Source organism: Alosa pseudoharengus, unplaced genomic scaffold, assembly GCF_046254945.1.
Source record: "Alosa pseudoharengus isolate Yale_2024_CS ecotype anadromous, Long Island Sound unplaced genomic scaffold, YU_APseudo_1.1 YU_APseudo_1.1_scf_2, whole genome shotgun sequence".
NCBI lineage: Eukaryota > Metazoa > Chordata > Actinopteri > Clupeiformes > Clupeidae > Alosa > Alosa pseudoharengus.
The window spans coordinates 19905103-19914481 of NW_027468663.1; positions in this window are offsets into that span (position 1 = coordinate 19905103).

A 9379-nucleotide genomic window follows, 5' to 3' on the forward strand; every position below is an offset into this window, starting at 1 on the left:
ACACACACACAAACACAGCATACTTACTTCCCCCACACATATACACAAGCATAGGTGTGCACGGCGGTTAGTTGTAATACTGCACAGTAGTATTGTTGTATGTGTGTATTGGTGGATACACAATTCTAATATAAGGTACAGTATAGTGGAATTCAACATGTCCACATCATGTGATTGTGTTGTGAGGCTGTCCTGGACTTACCCTGGGTGCTTATGCTGCTAGAGGACATACTTCAGTTATCACCATAAGCTCTAAACCAGGGTGTGTGTGTGTGTGTTCATGTTGCAGAGAAAATAATTGTATGAAGAGAGAAACATGATCTACAGAGAGTTTGGTTATGGCAAAAGACTAAAGTGGAAGACATACATCTTCAGATACCTTACAGTTTTTGCCCATTGCTTGAACACTATAGACACATGCTTAGACCAAAGTAACAAAACCTAAAGCTTTTGTTATACTTAAACACAGTGTAACCATACCTTAAACAAAAGCGCTGCTTTGCACTTTAGTTGCAATTCTGCAACACACTTGTTCCTTTCTGCATCACACTTGCTCCTGCTACACTACACACTATTTCATAGACACTTTGTTCATAAATGAAATATCATGGGTACCATTGGGACAACACATATATTTAAAATACAAAACACATTGGGTGATTGAAAACATTTAGACACACACTTGAAAACTTACTTACAAAACTGAACACCAATCAGCCAGCCACAAATAGGCCTCAGTTGAGGGAAAGCAAGAGGTAGAGGAAGAGGAAGACAAAGAGAGAGAGCAGTAGGAGGTGGTCGAAGAGGCTATGCAAAGAACAATATTTCAGATAATATCAGAGAAACTTTGGTGGATCATGTAATAAATCATGACCTGACAATGAGGGAAGCTGGGCAGAGAGTCCACCACATCTAAGCCTGTTTTACAGTAGTGTATTTTTGTTTTTATTTTTGTTTTATTTTTGCGTTACGGCATTTACTACATGTACTGTAACATATAGTACTGTGATGTACAGTATTTAGTTGATGTCATTTGTAACCTTTCAGTACTTTCATTTTTGTTTTTTGTCAAAGCCTTTGTTGGAAAAAACATAACAAAAACTGTAAGTATTGCATTGAGCTTCACAGAATGCTATCTGATAAACTGAATAAAAGCAGTGAAAGACTGCAGTGTTTTATATAAAGTGCACTAGTGTGTTGCTGCTAATCTGAAAGTGTATTCATATGATGTGCAAGTGTGTATCATTTTGTCATCAGAGTGACATTTTGACAAAGGATTGTAGGTTTTGATAGCAGAGTTTCAATTCGACATAGATGTGAATGGTTTATTTCCCAGCGTTGTGTCTTGTGTGCTTGTGTGTAAAGTTTTGACACAATGAGTGAAGTTTTGCAAAAAGTGTTCAAGCAATGGGCAAAAACTGTAGGCTAATACATTTATTACACTGAATAAATACTCAACACATGCATCTCTGGTCATCCTTTTATACACACACACGCACAGAGAGAGAGAGATGGTAAGAGAGAGAGAGAGAGAGAGAGGGAAAGAGAAAGAGAGAGAGGGAGAGAGAGAGAGAGGAGTGACTCCAGCTCCAGAGCTCTGCTCCATGGTTTGAGGGCAGCAGTGAGGTGTTGTAGTTATTTTATGACCCCTCATGCAGGCTCTCCTCAGGCTGGTCACTCTACCTGCCTCATCTCAGTCTCATCCCCCATCCCCCTAGACCACTGCTTAGAGCCCTCACGTCGCACCACACGGAGCACACCCCGACACACCACAGCACACCACACCACACCCAGTACAACACCTGAACACATAACACACGTCAGGGTCCCTCTGTGTAACACACATCACACATCTGTAACACCCTGTACATCACCACTCACACAACAACTGAACATTTAGGTGACTCATCGTAGATCACACATAACTCTCTTAACCCACTGCACTGACACCGTACAACACACCTGTCTTAACCCAGCAATCACCCAACATCTGGATGTACAGCTAACATGGCACTTGACCAACCAGCTGAATATCCGCCTCATCTTCACCAAGCAGCTTCTATCTTTAGGCAACCCAGCAATTACACTGTAAAATGCAGTGTGACATCCACAAATAAAATCCACTTTTTCTCTCTTAAATGTAACACATACAAAGTTGTTATTGATACACAAGAAATTATACATAATTTTGCGCTGTGTCGAAAAATAGTCGCAATATTCACATCATACACATATGTTCACATCTTATACACCAAAGGTATTTACGCATGTCCAAGTCAGTGTGACTTCGCAAGAAATGAGAGGCTGTAATTAGGGACTTACAGGACTGATTCACCTGCTGAGGTTAGAGCATCACCTTTACCACAAAGCAAATAAGACAACCCCCCCCCCCTCTCCTACACACACACACACACACACACACACACGCACACACACCCGTCTGCTCTCTTGTAGGAGTGGAGTTGTTTTCTACATTCAAAACTCCATTTCTCCAAGTCATGGAATGGCACAGTGAAAAAACAAATACTGAAAACTGAAAATGGGTGGTTGACGTGACTTGGCGTTTTTTGGTCCTGAGTGTCAAATATAGCTAAATAACAGCACAATCTGTAAAGAAATATGGTCATATTTTTCAAAAAATGCTATTTTATATGAACATACAGAGAAATTTCTTTTCGGCCTAATTTTGCATCATTTTGGCAGCAGCAAAGTTGATTTTGGAGCTAAAGCCGTGGACCACTGGTTAGCACTCTGGACTTGTAACCGGAGGGTTGCTGGTTCAAGCCCTGAGCAGTGGGCAGTGGCTGAAGTGCCCTTGAGCAAGGCACCTAACCCCTCACTGCTCCCCGAGAGCCGCCGTTGTAGCAGGCAGCTCACTGCGCCGGGATTAGTGTGTGCTTCACCTCACTGTGTGTTCACTGTGTGCTGTTTGTGTTTCACTAATTCACCGATTGGGTTAAATGCAGAGACCAAATTTCCCTCACGGGATCAAAAAAGTATATATACTTACTTACTTATACTTAAAGGTGTACTTAGCATGAGTAATGGCTGCTCATCAACACACAGACCTATCAGCTGCAATCCTCCCAAGACAGAGCGAGTTGGATTGGCCAGTACTTCAATTATGACATCATACTGCGTGCCAATACAGGTCCTGACACCACAACAACAACAGCCCAAGCTCTCTGGAGGGGCCTAAAAATAGGAGGTTGCATGCAAAATGTGGTTGTTGACTCATGCAGGAGATTATTCAAAATTGTTGATCTTAAAAAACACAAGCTGGACATTCTCCTCAAGCAGTCTGAGATCTCCCTTCTCCATGAAACCTAATGGGCACAGAAAGACAAACCATACAGTTGTGTTCATTCTTGCGAGCATGCTACTGCTATGCCTTCACTTGCTATGTCATGCATGCTAAGGTCTTGTGAAAACAGGGCGCACATAATAACTTGTTATAAGTGTGCATCTGTCTATGCCTCTCAATAGTTAGCAGTTAGATAGATAGATAGATAGATAGATAGATAGATACTTTATTGATCCCCAGGGGAAATTCAAGGTCTCAGTAGCATACAGACAACACACACATTCACTAACAGCAGAAAAAGTAATTAAAAGTATATAATATAAAAACACAACTAAGTAATAAGGACAGTAGAAGATAAAGAATATTAGCCTAGAAATCTAGACACAGCGGCAGCAAATTACATTTGCTTCCAGGGCTAGTCTAACTCTCCGTTGGCTTGTGAGCTCGAAAAATTAAACTTCTATCAGGCCAATCAAATCGTGTATAGAGTCGTTAGGTGGGCTTAACATAATGATTGATGGCAGAGTTGCAACGGTTTGGCTTGAATTCCCTGCTACTTGAAAACAAGGAAGATGGATGTTGCTGTTGGCCAACAGTGTGACACGAGTTACTGTAAGCTTGGCAAAAGTTTGAACTAGCCAACTAGCTCCGCTGGTGGGAAAACGCATGGGACTCAGCGCTGTCCTATTGCGTGCAGAGGGAATTTGAAAGACAACCAATTATCCCGCCCCTCTGACTGAGCACTGCGAACGGTGAGTGCCCAGACCCTACATTTTAATATGGGTTTGGCTCGTCAGGCTAAAAGAATATACTAAATATACTAAAATACAAATTATACTAACTAACACTTAATCTAAATCAATTCTAAAAACAGTATCCACATAGTGGTGATTAATCAATCAAGAGGCGCTTGCAATGACTGAGGCAGGGACTGAGCCTGTGATTCTCTGTGCATAAGTTAAGGTAAGGTCTGTGTGAGTGAGTGTCATGGTGATAGTGCAATGGTGATAGTGGTCATGGTGATAGTGCAAATGAGTAAGTCCAACAGTGCAACAGTGCAAGAATAGAGTCTATATATCTATATATCTATATATCTATATATATATATATAACTATTTTAAGAAAAGGTATAAGTGTGGCCACAGTTCGGCTGTGGCATGGAGGGAGGGGTTATGCATATGTGCTAATGTGCTAATATAGCACGCAAACAGTGAGGCAGAAAGACAGTGGTAAAAAGTGGCTAGTGGACAGACAGTATCCAAACATGGGGGGGGGGGGGGGGGTGAAGAGGCAGACAGACTATGCAGAGAAGTCTTCCCTTAAGTGAAGCATTGAACAGTTCAATGGCCCTGGGGACAAATGACTTCCTCAGTCTGTCTGTTGTGCAAGGCAGTGAGCGAAGTCTCCAGCTGATCAGGCTCTTCTGCTTAACAATAGTGCTGTGGAGTGGGTGACACTCATTGTCCAAGATGTTGATCAGTTTGTTCAGGGTCCTTTTGTCAGATATTGAAGTGATGCACTCCAGTTCAGCTCCCACTACAGAGCCAGCTTTCCTTACCAGCCTGTCAATTCGCCCCGCATCCTTCTTCTTTGTGCTTCCTCCCCAGCATACCACTGCATAGAAGAGGACGCTGGCAACAACAGACTGGTAGAACATCCTGAGGAGCTTGCTGCACACATTGAAGGACCGCAGCCTCCTCAGGAAGTACAGCCTGCTCTGCCCTTTCTTGTAGAGTGCGTCAGTGTTGGCTGACCAGTCCAGTTTATTGTCCAGGTGGAGACCCAGATACTTGTAGGTGCTTACCACCTCCACATTGACCCCATCAATGGGGACTGGTAGCAGAGTGGGCTTAGTTAGCATGATCAGCGGGGCTAAACCCTGAACAAAAACATGCTCTCAACAACTTGTTCAGCTGATCTATCTCTCCGTCCTCTTTTTCCTTTTCTTGCTATATATCATGCTTTCTCTCTCTCCTTGTTTCTTTAATTGTGTTTCAAGGGTCCCTGTACACGTGCCTCTCCTCGGCTTCCATTCTGTGCCATTTGCTATATTGTATTGTGCTGAATGAAGAATTTTCAAACGCTTCTCAAAATGCCACTGAACCTGCTGGTTCAGAAATGCAGCCTTGAAGACCCTCTTCTGTTGACTCTCTCTATAGCCTAGTTACATTGCTGACATGTGTTGCAGCTGTTTCTCTAGTTATCCTCTGTATCTGTGGGTGGGTAGTCTTTGACAGTACTGTATATCAGACTTTTAGTGCCAAATATACATATCTGTTCAACATGCACTTTGTTCATTGAGCGCTTCTTATGCGTTATGGTTTGTATAATATTGTTTTATTTCCATTAGGCTGTTGATTAATTTGACATTGTTGTTTACTATTGGTATTTTCCTTAGTCTTACCATGTCATTATTTTTATGTTGATTGAATGGACATTATTGTTTATTATTGCTTTTTTCCCTCATTTTCATTGTTTATTTCATTAGGGTATTGATTGATTTGATATTGTTGTATATTAAATTTAAATATTATATTGTTTTGTATTTGTATGTCGCTTTGGACAAAGGCGTCTGCCAAATCCCATAAATAGCAACTTCTCAGATAGTTTTGCATTTCAGTCAAATAGTCATTTTGGTTGTAGGTCCTCCCGTTTTCAGAGGCAGTGACACATTACAGGCTGGTTATATGACCATCAAGATCAGCTGGCTGAGTGAATTCTTTTTATCTTTCACAACCGTTGGTGCATGACATATTTTCCCAACTGTGCTCCCCCTTTGTGCTAATATTGGGTTCAATGAGAGTTGTAGGGTGTTTTCCATCGTGTGATTTTCTCTCTCTGTAATTGCATGTGTATTTCAAGGTGTTTTCCTTGGTGCCAGCAACCCCCCTTCTCTTTCTCCCATGCTTGAAGCCTATGATACAGACACACTGCAGGACGACACTTCCCCAAACTCCTCCCGAGACGTGTGGTTAATGCATCTCCACCGATCTCCCACTGTTCTCTCCCCTACACACTGTAGATACTGGATGCCGGCCAATCATATGCTATTTAATTACTGCCACAGCAGCAACATGAAAATAGAAACTCTGCTAGCTTTGCTAATCAGACAAACTGCCTTTTCACCCCTGTGGAGGACTGGGATAGTGCACCATATAGTTGAGCCTTCTGCAAACACAACATAGACTTTCACTTCATAAAGAAGCCTAAAGAATTAGAAATAAATAAAAGGGACACCCCAACAAACGTATTTGCCGTCTAGATATGAGAAGACATACCCTTCTCCTTACTGTGCTAGAGCTTTGCTATGCTATGCTAAGCAATAACCAACGGGTTATAGCACTGACTGCACATGTATGGGAGAGGTACATCAGCTAGGTGGGTGCTTGGAGCCATGCCAAAGGGAAAGCATAATCCTCAAAGGCGACCAGAAAGACATGGCTGCGGGTCACAGATTGCTGACACAGATTGCCTTTTACGTGGTCATTGTCTCTGGTCTTTCCAGGAAGCCATGCGAGTGGGAGGCTGGAGAAAGCAAACAGAGCAGGCCTGTGGGTGACCGCCACGCTCTGCACCCAGGCGCAGGCAGGCCAGCCGGCCAGCAGGACAGACACACGCTGTGCCTTATTGGCCCCGCTGAGCTGCAGTTAGCCACAGCTCTCACCCGCTTGGCGATAGCCAAGGGCAGCAGAACAGGTCCCAGACCAACGGCGAGTGGGACGAAGGGACCTCGAGCCAGGGCCAAGGCCACAAAAGGCATGCTTGCATGAACTCCATGCCACTTATCTTCCACTAAAGACAGACCAGAGGCCAGAGCCAAGCCACTGACACACTGAACACAGCTCAAATGGATGCTGCTGTGTTTGGTTTGGACGTGTGTGTGTGTGTGTGTGTGTGTGTGTGTGTGTGTGTGTGTGTGTGTGTGTTTGTGTTTGTGTGTGTTTATGTGTGTGTGTGTGTGTGTGTGTGTGTGTGTGTGTGTGTGTGTGTGTGTTTGTGTGTGTGTGTGTGTGTGTGTGTGTGAGTGTGTCTGAGAGAGAGTGTGTCTGAGAGAGAGAAAGACAAGTCTATTTTACAATGGATGTAAAGAATACACAAACTAACATATGAGCACTCCATTGTTGATGTTTCCATTTCTCCATTCCTGATATTGAGTACTATAAAGTGCCCATGAAATGGTGACGAATGCATATGCAATATGCCAAGATTTTTTCTCTCTGTATGTGTATGTCTCTGTCTCTCTCTCTGTCTCTCTCTCGCTTTCTCTGCCTCTCTCTTGCTCTCTTTCTCTCTCTCTCTCTCTCTCTCTCTCTCTCTCTCTCTCTCTGTCAGTGCTCATGTGAGTATGATTGAGTAGCACAACTGAGAATTCTGTACTGTGATCCTGTTTAATAATCTGTCATCACTTCTCCACTGGTCCCCTGTCCTCAGCATTCTGCTCTTTCTTTGGACATTCATGTCATGTATCACCTATTATAAAAAGTTTTCATACTGGTGTTGACAGTGCATTAATTTGTCTAATTCAAAATGTGTCTCATTTCCACAAGTTGACTAAATATGACATTTCACCTCCCAATGACTCGTTTTTCCTTCTTGCAATGAAACTGATCATAGTTTCTCTAACACAAGTGTCTCGCTCTGTCCAGCAGTGCCACTAAAGGCATCATGTGAGGCATCAAAATGAAAAGTCTTGTGCTTTTCAACTCAGAGAACACACACACACACACACACACACACACACACACACACACACACACACACACACACACACACACACACACACACTAAACCCACTTCATAACAATGAAGAAGTTATCTAGAGCAAACTTCTGTTTTCTGAGTCTGAGTTTGGGTGTTTTCTTGGTTGCCTTGGTTGAGATCCTAAATATTTGGTCATGTATCCTATTAACCCATGAACAGGTGATGAACAGGTCACAGCTTTGGCCTTTCATGTATATCGTCATGGAATGATTGTAAGACGGGTGAAAAATGTAGAATAGATATCCGCAAACATATAAAAAAATCCGATCAGTTGTGTTTATTGCCAGTTTTTTAGTCTTTTCCATGTCTAGTTGAAGCACTTACAGACATACCAATAACACACATTATGTTTACATTATATTACTAGATATTCACTTCCTCATTTATAGTCTCATGTTCATAACAGTTACAGGAAATTAAAAAATGTCAGTTGAACTGCGAGAATCGTACTTGGAGGTCCTCAAAATGATGTCCTTGTTAGACTAGTCAGACCTACAACAGACTATCAGTGTGCAACAATGTGGCAGAAGGGGACCATAGGGGTTGGGTTTGAAATGTTTCTTTCTTGCTTTGTTGCTATTTATTTTCTGTGTTTGTCAAAGCATTAATAAAACATATAAGTGCTATATTACCCTGCCCTTCCTTCTCTCTCTCAGTCACTCACACATACACACACACACACACAAAGACACAGACACATACACGCATGCACACACACACACACACACAGAGAGGCATGAACACACACACACACACACACACACTGGGCTGTAGATAATGTTGCAGGCACACCTGCCAGTGTTAAGATAACTCTCATTACTTTACAGACATATTAGTAATGAATCATTAGAGTATCTCCGACATTTGAGAACTGGACACAGGATTCGACAGTTGTTTGAACTTTTTCATTTCAATTCACATTCATTTTTTGAATTGACTTAGTCTAACTCACTCAGAATCCAAATGAGTCTGACTTCTTTACCCTCTCTTTGGGAATCCTCAAAACTCTCTCTCTCCCTCTCTCTCTCACGCTCTCTCTTTCCAGTAGTGGTTAAACCGGCAGGACCATGCCTTGTAAAACTGTTGCACTGGCATTTTGTATGGCTATTTGCACAATTGTTTGCTGTTGGCTGCCTGGTTCAGTTATGGGACAAGTGGTGAGGGCAAAAAATCAAGTGTGGTGTATTAGGAGGAATAAACAGTCACACAATAGGTTTATTTGCAAGATAAGTAGCAATTGTAGCTTTGTCATACAATATGCACATGTGAACTGTGATAGAATGATACATACACAGATGCAAACACACTGGGCTT